Here is a 17,235-nt window from a genome sequence, read left to right on the forward strand (position 1 = left end):
CCAGTCTTGCTTCCTTTCTTCAACCTACCCCAACACCTCGCTGCCATCTTTTTTTGTATTCTTAATGTTCTCTTTGCTCTGTTGGTTTTAGCAGAGATTACAGCCTAATTCTGGCTGAGAAGATTCTCTGATCTCTGCATTGTTAGACGAGATGGCATTAAGCTTTTTGTTCATGGTGGGTACTATGCTTGCTGGTGGAGATTCAAATGTAGTACCTGCCCTGTAGGAGTTTACACCCTATCTGGGAATCATACAGTCCCAAATAACACTTAATGAGTTAGGTTCAAATAGAACACTTTATGTATAGATTTTTAAGTGGCACTTACTGCTTTCAGTAGTATATAACTTTTTTATTTTTGTAATTTTGTTCCTATTTTTGTTTTCAATTTTGTTGAAAATTTTTATAAGCAACATCTGACGTGGCTTTGTATTTCCAACATTTCCTTGATAGCTACAAAAAGGTAATTAGTGTTTGAAGGTAGCTACTTCTAGACTCTAATTTACATCTCAACAAAGTCAAAAGGCAGAGAATATACCTACTTTCTTGGGAAAAGCCACTCATGTTCGCATTCCTTGATGACCCTTTGACACTGATTTTCAGTATATAATTGATTGATTTTTACTAAATGTATAGAGTTATGCAACCACTACTACAGTTGGTTTTATATCTACAGAAAATTTTAAAAATATTTTTTAATGTAATAGAATGTGTACTGGAATAGGAGACAGGAGCCCTGAATTCTGTTCTTGATTGTCCTACTTTCTAACTGTGTAATCCCAAAGCAAGTCATTTACTCTTTCTTTACCACACTTTTCTGGCACTGTACTGGGCACAGACCACAGTTCTTCAAGCACCAAGGAGGGTCATTGTAGATTACTGTGTAGCATTTGACAGAGGAAAATTGTGGTGGAGAGTTTAACAGCAGGCATTGTGGAAAGATTCATTGTCAGGGATACCTGGCAGGCAACAGCAGGCTTCAGAGACAAAACTTACTTTTCCTGGGAGAACAAGTTTGAGTAAGACTTCAAAAATTAAATTGCTGGTATTGGGATGGAAATTGGGAATTTGGTTTCAGAACCTGGACAGTCATTTAAATCTGGATAAAAAGTAGATGTGGAATAAACCATATAGGTAGATGCTGAATATATTTTGTTTTTGTAGTGGAGTTGCTTAAATCCACCCTAAGGATCGAGAGGGAATTAAATCTTCAGCTTATGTTCTTTAGCATCAGCTGTGGGTTGAGGGAAGGAAACAGGCAAGAACGTCCAAGAACTCTAAGTTAATTTATTCATTAGTACTTTTATTGACATTCTGTGCCAGGCCAATGACTCTTAACAAGGTGTGGACAGCAGAATTACCTATTGAAAATTAAAAAAATTGCATACCTAGGTCCTACCCTCAAAGACTTGATCAGGTGTCCTCCCCTCCAGTTAAAAATCCTTGTGCTATAAGCTCTGGGAGATTTAATGGGATGAATGGGATAATGACTAGGATATGTTCCTTGCTTTGAAGTTGCCCTAATGAGGGATAGCAATAAATTTCATTTTAGTTGCTCTCTCCCTTCCATTGGTTGTAGCTGCCTAAAAAACTGGGCGAAGAAGTACTGTGAGGCCAGGCCTGGGCCCATAAGGAGCTAAGATTGATGGTTGACACAAGTGTAGAAGTAGCAGAACTGGATATCCATCTTCTCTTGTCTGTCTGCATGGGGTGAGCATATGTATGCATGTGTGTTTATTCTGACTTCCTTGGAAGCCTACAACATGCCAGTCAGACCACTAAGGCACTTGTTGCAGGTAGGGGTGACAAACATGAGTAAAACACAAGTTCATGCCATCAAGATTTCATGCTCAGAGAGAAACAGTTTTCTCTTTAGCGAGGTTACTCTAATCCAGAAAACTTCAAAGACCCAGAAAACTGAATTTGTCAATGTGCAGAGAGGATATCACACTTAGGGGCTAATGTAGCTCAAAAGATTTATGTAAAGAAAAAAGCATCAGTGAGCCAATATAATACTTTATTTTGAAAACTATAAAATGGACCAGGAAACTTGTCTTGATAGACCCATGTGGGAATCCCAATTGTAATCAGAAGTTTGTTTAGTAAGCACAGACAGCAAAAGTAGTGTTATAGTATTGACATTTAGCTGAAGTACCTAGATTTTCCATGTCTACTGCAAGGAAAGCCTTACCAGTAGAACTTTATACTTAAATTCCTTTTGCTAAGAATCTTCTAATTGACACATGTATTTGTTCTTTATATGTATTCATAGCTAGATAATATTTGCATACATATATTTTACAAAACCACATATATGATGCTTATATGATGCTGCCAGCTCTCCCCCTACTCCTACCCCAGTTTGAACCGGGACATGTAATAAGTGCACTCAATCTATATCATCACATTTACTCAAGAATATCTACCTTTGCAAAACCTGTGTGGGGTATCTTGCTCCCCATATCACAGTTAGGAACCACTGCCATCATCTTGGCAGTCAGGAAGTCACTCTGTTTCAGGTATTATTTTATCTTTTTCCATTCACCGTGTATCTCCCAAATACGGCAACATGATGGCTTTACATTTTACATGCACAAATGTTTCTAATTTGTGTAAAAAATCTGTGGTGTCACAGAGAGTAGTGGTTATGATAAAGCACAGTTGTTTAGCTTTTATGTGCTAACTTTAAATAAATGAACAAATAAAAAGATGATGTAAATGATACCTTTAATATACCAAAAAATCATTTGAAAGAGGTATGCTAGCATCTGAAGGTTGAGATATATTTCCTACCTTAGTTAGCTTTTTTTCACTGTTCACTACTAGTAGATAGAAATACAGTTTATTTATTTATTTATTTGGAGACATAATCTCACTCTGTTCCCCAGGCTGGAGTGCAGTGGCGTGATCTCGGCTCACTGCAACCTTTGTCTCCCAGGTTCAAGTGATTCTCCTGCCTCAGCTTCTTGAGTTGTTCGGATTACAGGCATCTACCACCATACCCAGCTAATTTTTGTATGTTTAATAGAGACAGGGTTTCACCATGTTGGCCAAGGTGGTCTCAAACTCCTAACCTCCGGTGATTCGCCCATCTTGGCCTCCCAAAGTGTTGGGATTACAGGCATGAGCCACTGCACCTAGCCTATAGAAATACAGTTTATTTTTGCACAGTCATTCCTTGGTATCTGTGGAGGCTGGGTTCTAGGACCCCTCCTGGATACCAAAACCCACAAATGCTCAAGTCCCTGATGTGAAATGGCGTAGTATTTGCATATAATCTATGCACATCCTCCTGTGTATTTCACGTTGTCTGTAGACTATGTATAATATCTCATCCAATGTAAATGCTCTATAAATACTTGTCATACTGTATTGTTTAGAGAATGACAAGAAAAAAAGTCTATACATGTTCAGTACAGATACAACCATCCCTTTTTTTTCTGAATATTTTTCATCTGTGGTTGGTTGAATCCCCGTATGCAGAACCCATGGATGCGGAATGCTGCCTGTACAGCTGATCCTTGAACGACACAGGGTTCTACTGCATGGGTCCACTTACACGCAGATTTTTTTCAATAAATATATTAGAAATGTTTTTTTGAAGATTGGCAACAACATGAAGAAACTTGCAGATGAACCACATACCTTGGAAGTATCAAAAATATTGAGAAAAAATTAGATATGTCATGAATGCATAAAATATATGCAGATATAATTCTATTTTATTACCATGTAATATACACAAATCTATTATAAAAAAATAACATTTATCAAAACTTACAGACCGTGTATGGTGACATTCACAGTCAAGAGAAATGTAAACAATCATAAAGATGTAGTGTTAAATAATAACTGCATAAAGTAGCTGTGGTAATACTGTACTATGGTAATAATTTTGTAGCCACCTGTTGCTGTTGCAGTGAGCTTGCGTTGCAAGTACCCACTTAAAATGTTGCATGGTGTTAATCATCTCCAAGTGAGCAGTTAGTCTCCAGGAAATTGCGTATCACAGTAAAAAGTAATCTCTCGAGGTTCTCGTGTATTTTCATAGTGTTTAGTGCGGTACTGTAAACCTTGAATAATGCCATGGGACCCATACGAAGTCCCACTAGTGATGCTGGAAGTGCTCCCAGGAAGCAGGGAGAAGTCACGACATGACAAGAAAAAGTTGAATCGCTCGATATGCGCCACAGGTTGAATCTACAGCTGTGGTGCGCACCCTTTCAGACAGATGATTGATCTTATAAACAGACTATGTAAACATACAGCATTGATAAATACAGTACAGTACTGTAAATGTATTTAATCTTAGGATTTTTTCTTAATAACATTTTCATTTCTTTAGCTTACTTTACTGTAAGAATACAGTATGTAATACCTATAAAATATGTGTTAATAGACTGTTTTTGTTATCACTAAGGCTTGGGTCAACATTAGCCTATTAGTAGTTAAATTTTGGGGCAGTCAAAAGTTATACATGGATTTTGCCTGCTTGGGGGCTGGCACCCGTAACCCTGTGGTATTCAGGGGTCAGCTGTGTATTGCTCCTACATTAAACTTGGTTATCAATTCTCATAGTATTTTAATGGAATCTTTTGGCCATATTTTTTCCCTTACCTATTCTATATATTTTTATAGGCAGCCTTATTCAGACCTAGTGGTTTTTAACTACTTAAATGCATATGTAATACCTTCTAAGTCTGTATCCCAGAAGGTACTCCTAGGCCACAAAGCTGCTTATTCACTCGCTTACTGAACATCTTTTCCTGGATAGCTCACAACTACCTTGTACTTATTATATTCTGTGTTCATAATTTTCCTCCTTCAAACCTGCTTTTTCTCATGTATTCCCATATCTTGATGTATAATATTTCCACCAGGCCAGAATTTGAGATTTATGTTAGATAATTCTCAACTCGTTCTTATGATCTTCAAGCCTTGTTGATTCTGCTTCTTTAGTATGCCTCCTCCTCCCCATTTCTAGTGCCATCCTTATAATTCAGACCCTCGTTACTTCTGACCCAATTTACTTATCAAGTTGTTTCCTCTTCCTCTAATTTCTTTTCATTTCTGTTGTTAGAAAGAATCACAGGTCTTAAAATACAACTCTGATCATTTACTTCTCTACTTAGAAATCCTTCTCTGATTTCCTTTAGCCCTTGGGATAGAGATATCGCTTCTTAGATTAGTATTAAAGGCCTTTTGTAGCTTGGCCTTTCGTCTGTCTAGCTTCCTATTACACCCTCTCATGTTTTCTTTGCTCTGTGCCAGCGGTCAGCACACTTCCTGTAAAGGGGCAGATTGTAAATATTTTAGACTGTGCGGGCCATATGGTCTCTGTTATAACTGCTTAACTCTCCTTTGTAGTGTGAAAGCAGACATGACAACATATAAAATTCACAGTGTGGCTGTGTTCCATAAAGCTTTATTTACAAAAATCGATGGTGGGCTGAATTTGATTTGAGGGACTGGAGTTTGCTGGCCCCTGGTCTAGATAACTCTAGGCATGTGTAAATGTCTGTATTTCTCAAAATGTCATTGTTGTTTTTAAAACCAAAAACCCTGTCTTAGAACTGTATCATTAGTCTCAGCAGCACGGTGCTTCGCATGGAGTACTTGTCAGTAGATTTTGGTTAAATTGTTAAATATACTTGACTTTGTCAAAGCATATAAAGAGAGAAAGCAATACTAATACACTAGAATGTAATTTCCATGAAAGCAGAAACTTCATCTGTGTTATTTACAGCTCTATTTTCAGCTTTTAGACTAGGGCTTGGCACATACTTGGTGCTCAATAAATGTTTCTCAGTAAATAAATGAAAGCCTGACTTTGGAAGAATTAAAATGTAAGAGCTAGGTGGAGCAACTGTATGAATGGAAGGGTTTTTCCAAACTTTTCTTTGGTGAAATTACAGTCTCACTGTAATTTCACAAGTGATTCTTTGGTCACGCCTCTTCAGGGTGACCAAAGAATCAGAATAGATGTTTCTGTAAGATGGGATCACCTCCGCCAGCTGGGTCAAAGAAGGTAGTGTTAAGATTGCGGTCAGTTAATGATATAGTAATGCCATAAGATTGTAAACTCCATGAGGGCAGGGAATACTTGATTTCATCACACAGTATTTCCTACACTGCTAGCTTAGCACCTTGCAAGTTTTAGACACTTTCTGAATTGACATTGAATTGACTTCAATTGAAGATTATAATAGATGAAATTAACTTTATAGAGCCTTTACTGATGACCAGATACTTATATATGCTGAATCCTACTCATCACAGTATGAGATGGTTTCATAACTGCTCTTGTGTGTGTAGAGAAACCTAAGCTCCTAGAGCTCAAGAAACTTTCCTAAGATGGCATGACTGTTCAGTGGTAAATTCATGTCTTTGATTCCCATGCCCAGTAAGCTTTTCTCTGGCAAACTCTGGCCTGTGGGCCAAATGTGGCCTGTTTCTAAGCATAGATTTTATATTTTTTAAATTGTTGAAAAAAACCTCAAAAGAATATTTTATCATACATGAAAATTATATGAAATTCAAATTTCAGTGTTTATAAAGAAAGATTTATAGGCACATAGCCACGCTTTTTTTTTGTTTTACACATTGTCTGGTTTTTTTTCATGCTCTGACATAAACTAGTAGTTGTGAGAGACCATATGGCCCACAGAGCCTAAAATATTTATAATCTAGCCTTTTACACAAAATGTTTTCTGGCCCCTGTTTTATGTCATCCAACAATCTGTCTGAGTGTGGGTCTAGTTCTGTTTGGGAGGTAGAAAGTAAGGAGTGTTGAACTTCATAGATTTTTTTGTAGTTCTTTTTTTTGAGACAGGGTCTCGCCCTGTCCTTCATATTTGAGTGCAGTGATATATGTGATCCTGGCTTGCTGCAGCTTCTACCTCCTGGACTCAAGCGATCCTCCCTCCTCAGCCTTCTGAGTAACTGGGACTACAGGTATGTGTCACAACACCCAGCTGATTTTTAAATTTTTGAGGCAATGCGGTCTTGCCATTTTGCTCAAGCTGGTCTCTAACTTCTGACTTTAAGTGAGCTTCCTGCCTGGGCCTCCCAAACTGCTGGAATTACATATGTAAGTCACTGTGCCTGGCCTTTCCATACTTCTTGATTCTAAACTCTAAATTGTATTTTAAAAAATTTATAAATGGGCCGGGTGCGGTGGCTCAAGCCTGTAATCCCAGCACTTTGGGAGGCCGAGACGGGCGGATCACGAGATCAGGAGATCGAGACCATCCTGGCTAACACGGTGAAACCCCGTCTCTACTAAAAAATACAAAAAACTAGCTAGGCGAGGTGGCGGCTGTCTGTAGTCCCAGCTACTCGGGAGGCTGAGGCAGGAGAATGGCGTGAACCCGGGAGGCGGAGCTTGCAGTGAGCTGAGATCTGGCCACTGCACTCCAGCCTGGGCGACAGAGCGAGACTCTGTCCCAAAAAAAAAAAAAAAAAAAAAAAAAAAAAAAAAATTTATAACTGAGTACCACTCAGTTTTAAATAGGATGCCCAGTCATCAAATTGCCAGGTAATGATTTCATTAATGAACTAAGAAGTCCAGGAAAAATTCTCAAATTTTATCTTTAATAATTAATCATTCAATATAATCAGTTTTCTGTGATTATTCTTAAGCACATGTTGACTAAATAGTCTGATGCATCATAATTTGACCTATAGTAAAGTGTATCTTCTAGAGATCAGATAACAGATTCAAACATAAAGTATAGCAGTGGTTCTCAAAGTGTGGTCCCTGACCAGTATCATCAGAATAACTGGGGAAATGGTTAGAAATGCAAATTCTTGGCTGGTTACAGTGGCTCATGCCTGTAGTCCCAGCACTTTGGGAGGCCAAGGCAGGAAGGTCACTTGCACCTAGGAGTTTGAGACCAGCCTGGGCTACATAGGGAGATCCTTGTTTCTACAAAAGATTAAAAAAAGAAAAAAATTAGCCAGGCACGCACGTGCCTGTATTCCCAACTACTTGGGAGGCTGAGGGTGCGAAGATCACTTGAACCTGGGAGGTACACTGTAGTGAGCTGTGATTGTGCCACCACTGCACTCCAGCTTGGGTGACAGAGTGAGACCCAGTCTCAAAAATTAAAAAAAAAAAAATAGAGAAATGCAAATTATTGGAGTCTATGCTAGACTTCCTGATTTGGATGCTGCAGAGTGGTGGCCCAGTAATCTATTTTAACAAGCCTTTTAGGTGATTCTGAGGCTTATATGTGAGAACTGCTAATATAAAGTGTCATGATTATATATGCTTTCTTCTTATAAATACCGTAATAAATAAGGATAAGCAGAGTTTAAAATATTGAGCTAGCAGGATTTTTGTAGTAAAGAATGTTTAGGATATACTACAATGAATTAATATTGAGAACATTTCAGTTTTCCCAAGAGTTATGTCTTCTAGCTGTGAATTGATAGGTGACGTTTTTTGAGCCCTTACTTTGCCAAGTGTGGTTAAGGCAGTTTTAAATTTTGGGATATGGGGAGTATTTTCTTTCTTTCTTTTTCTTTATTGGTTACTGGTCATTGGACAGATTCCTTCCTTGGTTTTAAGGAGTTTTAAGCCACTAGATGGCAGATTTTTCCAACATTTATTAGATTGAAGAACCTTCTTAATAAGCCATTTATAATTCTTCTTGAACCAATTTTTAGTGTAACTTTTTTTGTTAATTAAAAACATTTAAATTGCTACATAAGATACCATGATATCTTAATATATGTATACAATGTGTAATGATCAGATCAGGGTATTTAGGATCTCCATCACCTAAACATTTGCCATTTCTTTGTGTTGGGAACATTTCAAATCTCTTCTAGCTATTTTAAAATATATGATAAATTATTACTAACTATAGTCACCCTACTATGCTATCAAACACCAGAACTTACTCCTTGATCTAACAGTATGTCTGTATCCACTAACTTTCACAGTTCGTCGGTATCACGTATAGTCAGCTGCTTAGGGGCTTGCATTCTGCCTGTACTTGCCTTTTCTCGTATTGCCCTGGTCACGTCTGTGATACCGCCCCCTGTTCTTCTCTGGCCTCTACCTTTAATCTTGCTCCTTTAATTCACTCCTCCTTAGGTTTTTTCACTCCATCAGTCACAGTTTATTTTTGTTGTCCGATACCTGTGTTCCTGCTTTGAGTTTTTGACTCTTAGAATTTTAGAGCTGGAAAAGAGTTCATCCATCATTTGGTTCAACCTCTTCATTTCTCAGGTAGGAGAACTGAAGCCTAGAGAAGTTAAGACAAGGACAAGGACTATGTCTTATTTATCTTTGTGGCACCGTAGTTCTTGGCACTTAGTGCCCAGAGAGATGTGTCTTTTGAAACAACCGTAGTAAATGCTCTAAAGGATACAACAATGAATTAGACACAGTGTCTGCACCCAAATGGCTCCAAGTGTAGTAATGGAGGTATGATTTAAATGACTGTTATGTGATAGAAGGTAGAGCATGATTAACTTCTTGCCCAGGAAGTTAGCAAGACAGAATATTTGTACTGTTAAGGACCTATTGGAACCTTCTGCCCTGTTATTTCCCACTTGTCCTTTAGAGGCTGGAAGCACTCATTGCAGTTCTTATAGTTCTTTGAACACACCATTTACAAACTCATCTCTGTGTTCTTGTACATCATGTTGGTTTAGAATGCCCTTGGCTTAGAACGCTCTTTACCTAACCCCTTTATCTGTCTGGGAAATTGTTTAATGGATGAACCTTTTACTGGTGCTATGCTGTGCAGCCTTCTTTGACCTCTTCCTCCGTGCAGTTAATGTGTCTTTTAGGCTGCTTTTGTACCTAACTGAAAGGTTTCTGAAGAGCTCTTGTGCAGTAGTGGTCAGTGCTTACTGGTTATTTTACTTGTGGTGGACTCTGCTCATATTTATTCCTCTATATGAATGCATATCCCTGGCTGTTTGAGCAAAGGAAGGTACAGAAGGAATGCAGGCCCCCTAACCGGCACACCATATGTGGTACTGGACAAAAGTGAGAGTTAAGAGTTATGCTCAACATTGATTTCCAAAAAATTAGAAGTAGTTTACTAAGAGGTTTCGTCAGTGGCTTAGCATATTCCTCATTGGTTATACGCAGTTTAGTAAATGTTAATGGTGTGAAAGGAATGTCTCAAGATTATATAGTTTCTTTTGAGCAAAGGTTAGTTGAACTTGATACTCCTGATTCTAGACCCATCATTTTCCTGCTATTTTCCATAAAATTTGAGGTTGAAGATTAATATGACTTGGCTCTGTGTCCCCACCCAAATCTCACCTTGTAGCTCCCATAATTTCCACGTGTTGTGGGAGGGACCTGGTGGGACATGATTGAATCGTGGGGGCGGGTCTTTCCCATGCTCTTCTCGTGATAGTGAATGGGGCTCATGAGATCTGATGGTTTTAAAAAAATGGGAGTTTCTCTGCACAAGCTCTCTTTGCCTGCTGCCGTCCAGGTAAGATGTGACTTGCTCCTCCTCGCCTTCCACCATGATCATGAGGCCTCCCCAGCCATGTGGAGCTGTAAGTCCAATAAAACTCTTTCTTTTGTAAATTGCCCCTTCTCGGGTATGTCTTTATCAGCAGCGTGAAAATGGACTAAGACAAAGATTATTGGGAAAGATAATCTTTTTCTTTCTCTTTCTCTCTTGTTTTTGTTGAGGGGAAGTAAAGTTTTGCTAATTCCCATGTCATGTGCTTTAGTGTAGAGGATTTACTTTGTATTATAAAAATTCCATTTTACTGTATCTTCATGGGATAATTTGAAAATATTTGCTTCAAAATTTTATTTTGAAATTAAGCACTTAAAAGTCAAATAAATATTCTGTATATTTAAGGATCTAATGGTTACCATTGCATGTAAACATTCTAGGTGGAGGAATTTAATGCAAAAGCAAGTAACATTAATGATATAAATTATTTGCTACAGTGTTAGCTTCTATAGACTAAATTTCTTAAAAAATCTAATAACTATTTTAGTAGTAAGTCCCAGTCCAAGAATACTTAAGATATAATCATTAATGTATACACAACCTCAAAATATCACAAGGCACATTATATGATAATTTCCTTTTCAGTATTTCTCTAGACTTGTGGGTTGATGCAATGTGTTAAAGCCAATTCACTGTTTTTTTTTTCCCCCTAGACTTCATTAGCTAGAGAAATTTATGTGCATAATTTGGGATATTGTATCTTGATGTTCTTCTTTTTAAGTTAAAAAAAAAAAAAGGGAGAGAGAAGGAGAAGTACAGAGAATAATATAATATACAGATGGTCCCCAACTTGTAATTTTTTTAACTTAAGACTTTTCCACTTTATGGTGGTGCAGAAGCAATACACATTCAGTAGAAACTGTACTTAGCATTTTGATCTTTTCCTGGGGTAGCAGTATGTCTAGGATACTCTCGTGATGCTGGGTATCGCAGTAAACTGAAGCTCCCAGTCTGCCATGCAACCACGAGGGTAATGTGATCAGATCATGAGGCAAGCAAACTATACTCTATATACTGTGTTGCCAGCATTTTTTGGATATTGTGTTGTGTGTTTTGACATCCCATCACATGTATAAAACACCCAGTTTTCATTTACAGTATTTTCCATTTACAATAGGCTTATTGGTTACCTGATCATAAGTCAAGGAGCATCTGTAAACCTACGTACCTACTACATGCAATTAACAAATATTAAATGTATCTTTCTTTGACCTAAGATGTACATGTACGTGTGTGTATACTCCCAAAGATATATAAATATCAGAGACCGTAATACAAACAACATTCCCTACTTCCATTCTTTTGTCTCACTTTCTCCCCTCTGGAAGCAGCTGTCATAATTTTGGTGTGTGACCTTCCAATATATATTTTTGTATTTGTTCCCTTCACATTGTATATGTTTTCCTGAACACTTTGGTTATTTGTCCATCCCTTTTAAACATTTGAAATATTTCTAATTTTTCAGCATTATAAATAGTGCTGTGAGGATCAAAAAACTACCTATCGAGTACTAGGCTTGTTACCTGGGTGAAAAAATAATCTGTACAGCAAACCCCTGCGACACACAATTTACCCATGTAGAAACCCTGCACATATACCCCTAAACCTAAAATAAAAGTAAAAAACAAAACAAGTTTCACACTAAACTTTTTTTTTTTTTTTTTTTTTGCCAAAAGATGAATATACCCATGCGAGAATTTCTCTATAGTTTCCTTAGAGCAGAGTTTGTGGGGTAGTTGGTTGTGTGCGTTTATTTGATATTGTCAAGTTGCTCCAAAATGATTGATTCAATTTGCAATCTCTCCAGTAGTTTATAAGGGTTGCTAGGTCCCTGAACATTCTAGAGGGTGATTGGTGTAAATCTGTGTTGTTTTAATTTGCATTATTGGCTTTTGGATTTCTTTTTTTGCGATTTGCTGTTGCTTATCATTTTTCTACTTTTCTTTTGGACATCTTTATAAATTCTGCCTACTGATACTACTAATACTTTGTTAGTTCTATGTGTTGTAAATAACTTCTCCCAGTCTTCATTTTTTTTTTTTGTTTTGAGATGGAGTCTTACTCTGTAGCCCAAGCTGGAGTGCAGTGGAGCGATCTCGGCTCACTGCAACCTCTGCCTCCCAGGCTCAAGCGATTCTGGTGCCTCAGTCTCCCAAGTAGCTGGGACTACAGGTGCACGCCACCACGCCCAGATAATTTTTTGTATTTTAGTAGAGATGGGGTTTCACCATGTTGCCCAGGGTGGTCTCAAACTCTTGAGCTCAGGTGATCTGCCCACCTGGGCTTCCCAAAGTGCTGGGATTACAGGCCCGGTCTTCATTTTATGAATGGAAGTTTTAAATTTTAATATGGTCAAATTCGAGCGAGATTGTCTTAATGATGGCAGGGCAGGAAAATGTTTACAGGTCAAGATGCACAAAGCCCAGCTCATAAGTGAAAGATTGATCAGCATGAACTGAGTTGGCTCTTCTTAGAACTTTTGTTTTCCCATGGGAATTCTGTGTTTTTCTAGTTTCATTAAATCAGTGTGTTCAATTCCATGAAAAATTCTTACAGGATTTTATGTGAAATTGCATTCAATTTGTAAATTAAGAGGAATTGGCGTTTTTAAAATATCCACCAAAGGAGATAGTATCTCTCCCTCTTCATTCACCTCTTATAATTGTCACAAGCATGAAATTTTCTTCTCAATATTTCTTTAAAAATAGCAAGTTCTTGGCTTAGCATTGTCTTGTCCATTTTAATCAGTGTGACTCCAACTTTCCCTGCCTCCATTGCCATGACCCTTCCCTTCTTCCCACCTTATCTCGTCATATCTTACTGCTGAAACGTACAGTGAGGACAAGCAGTGAGAAGATGGGTGTCTTTGTACCCTCTTCACTCTGTGCCTCCTAATGAGAAATGTGGACATTCAGTTCACAGCCCCTCAGCAAACATATATTGGGTATATTGTGCTGACTTTCAGACTCTTCTCTTTCCCATCGACTGACATTTTTTAAAGTTACATGGTTTTACCAGTGGAACTTTATTTCTCCTCACTTCTGGCCAATGTTGCCCTGGAAGCTGTTCTGAACACTGTGATCATGATGGAGCATGTTTATTTGGCCAGTCATCACCATAACCCTGCTTTTACTTTTACTTTCTTAATCACTTGTAGATTAGTTCTAGTCAACATTGTGCGTCTTATTAAATAATAAAGTAATGGAGTCTGAATTGGGGTTGATACCCCTTGGGGATTTTGTTTGTTTGTTTTGAGAAAGTCTTACTCTATCACTTAAGCTGAAGTGGTGGCTCGATCTTGGCTTCCTGCAGCCTCTGCCTTCCAGGTGGCTGGGACTACAGGCATGCACTGCTGTGCCCAGCTAATTTTTATATTTGTTGTGGAGACATGTTTCCCAGGCTGGCCCCTTGGCATGTATAACTAAAGAAAAACCGATTCGTAGATTTAGATTGGCTTATCATCTTCAGAGTGGTCTGTCATCTTTTGTGCCAATAATTTCATGCTCCCATGTGTTCTTCCTTTTTTGTGTGTGTGTGTTTTAGAGAGTGAGCTTTTAAATGCAGAGAGCATGCCTTGTTCATCTTTGTACACTCAGTGCTCTGCACATTGCCCTGCACTCAGCAGCTGCCAGTTGCCTGTTTTGTGAAGATGTTGATTCAGTTATCTCCATTTCTTCCCCTTTAAACATACTCGAGCACCCGTGCCTACTTGGATGTGTGAACACATATGCATTCTTAGAGCTGGAGCATCAGTGTCCTAAAGCTGCTATCTGTCTGATTGGAACAGCACATGATTTGTTTCATCATTCTGCTGCTTTCCTACTTATTCTTAAGTCTGGCATGAATGGAGGAAAGGCTGGGAACAGATACTGAATCCCTTTTGTTCTCAGGGGATCTTAATGTTTTGTAGCCAATTTAATCTATGCATGGCTATACTACTTATCAGAATTCATAGAGAGGAAGTGTCTTCCAATACCCAGGACATAAAAAATCTGGATTATCACTTAGGTCTGTAACTCCTTCAGTAGTCAGCCAACTTAAAGTTTCATACATATGTTAACATAAATTTAATTAGTAGAAATTATATATTATAAATAGATTAATGTTTATTATATGTTTTTAACACAAATATATACATTGGACATTGATCAAAGTGACGTTATTTCAGTTATCAAGGAACTGTTTTACAGTGGCCTTTTGGGAATTTATTGAATTCTCAAATAGTGATTTTTTTTTTCAAATAGAGGTTATTAGTTTTTAAAGGTATGTTTTAGGAATCACATGTTTTCGGATTGAAAAAACATTGTGATTAAATTCTGAACTTTGGATATTCCAGATTACCCCTTTTATTTCTATTTATTCAGAGGATTTTTTCCTATCAAATGGACTTTTGAGAAAGAAATTTATGTAAAATTTGAAGCATGTATAAAAGTAGAATAGTATACTGACTCCTTAGTGTCTGTTACTCAGTTTCAACAGTCAGCTCATGGCCAGTCTCATTTTACCTGTATACCCAGCCATTTCCCTATCCACCCTTCCCAGACATGAGCCACTGCACCCAGCCTGTGTTTTCTTTTAATTCATTGATCTGCTCTCCATTTCCTCCTCCTATCTGTGGCTCTTTTGCTTTGATTTTGTGTATGTGGGTTCTGAAAGAAAACCCAGGCCATTTATTTTTTAGTTTCTCACTGTCTAGTTTTTGTTGATTGCATCTTTGTAGTGTTGTTTATTTTTCTTTTTTCATCAATATTTTCTCCAAATTGAGAGTTAGAATCTGAGGGATAATATGATTTTATCTGCACTAGATATATCCCCCTTTTTTTTGGGAAATAGTTTACTGTAATAGAATCATTTGAGGAGAATGAATGCTCTGGGCAAGTAATACTTATACTACTAGCCAGACTTTGGACCACAATCTCTTTTGCGCTGGTGAGCAGGGTTAATTACTTGTTAGCTCTAAGGATTTGCTTAGGGTAGGAACAGCCCAAATAGGTTGCTTCAAGGCATCATCTCAAAGTTTTTTGCTTCCGATTTGCTGAGATGAAAATTTGTTAGAGCCACATATAAAGGCAGTAGGGAAAAGGCTTTGTGTGAAGGCTCAAGTTGTGTTTCTGTGAAGAAAGTGCATTTAAATTACTTCATGGATTTTGAGATTTTGAGTGGGGCTACACTTCGTAATTAAATCTGGAAGGATTTTGTATGGTTTTGAAAAATTTGGATCTAAGAGTATATGGTAGAGATGAGTTCTTTAATTGTTATTATTAGCTTAGTTCAGAAACACTTTAGAAAGTGAGTAGTCAGATGTGAAGAGGGCTTTTGGTGGCATTAGAGTGTGACAGGTCATCTCAGTTTTGGGACTAGGAAGGAAAAAAGGTATATATTCATTTTCTATGAATAACAAACTTGGTGATATAACACAAACTTACCCTGCAGTCCTGGAGATCAGAAGTCTGAAATGGATCTCACTGGGCTAAAATCAAACATATCCTCAGGGCTGTGTTCTTTTCTGGAGGCTTGGGGAGAATCTATTTTTTTGCCTTTTCCGGCTTCTAGAAGCTGCCCAGATTCCTTGGCTTGTGGCCTCTTCTACCTTCAAAGCCAGTTGTGGCCAGTTGAGTGTCACATTACATTACTCTGACATTGACTCTTCTGCTGCCTCTTTCTACCTTTAAGGATCCTTGTGATTACTTTGGGGCCACCTGAATAATTCAGGATACTCTCACTATGTTCAAGTCATTTGGTTAGCAACCCTAATTCCATCTATAACCTTACATCCATGTAATAGAACATACTCACAGGCTGCAATGATTAGGACATGGGCATCTTTTGGGGGCCATTGTGTGACCTGCTATACAAGGTGAACAAAATTAACAGAAGCCAGGTGTTGCTTTCTACAATAATATAGTGCTTTTGACTACCTTGGGCATACACCATCACTGGTCTTGAAGGCTCAGTATTGAGAGCTCATGGTGTTATGTCACGAGGTACTGATATTTATAATTTTATAACATTTAAAGTTAGCTTTAGTTGACGTAAATTGTAACTGAATTAGTCTGATATGCCAACTCTAAATAACTTTATGAAGTGTTTTCTTTGACCTTTCAATTTCTATGTAGAAACATACATTTTTCAAGATTTGGTTTTTCTATGGGTATGGCCAAGAAGGAGGTAAACAGAACTTTCAGACATTTTTTCTTTCTTTAGACAGATGATTATGATGTCTGTTATACAGGTCCCTGCCAGAAGTACTGAACATAACTTTAAAAATTGTGACTGTTGGGGTTCCTTTATTAAATAGCTTTGTTTAGGGTGGTTACACAGTAACGTCTTTTAACTTTTAGTATATGTTAGGCTGTTTGCCATGTTGGTAACTGGCCTCCAGTTGTGAATGGAGTGTAACAAGCAGCAAAGTGAACCAATCATAGTGTGCAGCTAAACTACCGACCAGTCTTATTTTTGTATAATTATTGCTCTGTGGTTCTTTCGCATTCGCTCTCTCCCGGGTGTCATTTCTTTCTAGCATTCTGTAATGGCTCCCTCATTGCATCAGATATGTTGCCATAATTAATGCATAATGTATCTGGGTGAGGCTGCACATCTATTAACGTTTATTGGTGTTGATACAGTTTTTTTGATATTAAGTTGCCAGCCTTAAGTTTTTTCTTCATTTCTATGTTCCCACCTGGATTTCAGGTGCCTGAATATATAAGCCTTAGTATACGGTGAAATTCAAAT

General features: G+C 37.8%; 1 protein-coding gene across 3 annotated transcripts in view; it reads left to right on the forward strand.

Annotated features, from left to right (window-relative positions):
- NBAS (NBAS subunit of NRZ tethering complex) overlaps nt 1-17,235 on the forward strand; it is a 394,766-nt gene that overhangs the window by 35,326 nt on the left and 342,205 nt on the right. The gene's annotated exons all lie outside the window — the stretch shown is intronic.

The sequence above is a fragment of the Macaca thibetana genome, chromosome 13 (genome assembly GCF_024542745.1).
Source record: "Macaca thibetana thibetana isolate TM-01 chromosome 13, ASM2454274v1, whole genome shotgun sequence".
Lineage (NCBI taxonomy): Eukaryota > Metazoa > Chordata > Mammalia > Primates > Cercopithecidae > Macaca > Macaca thibetana.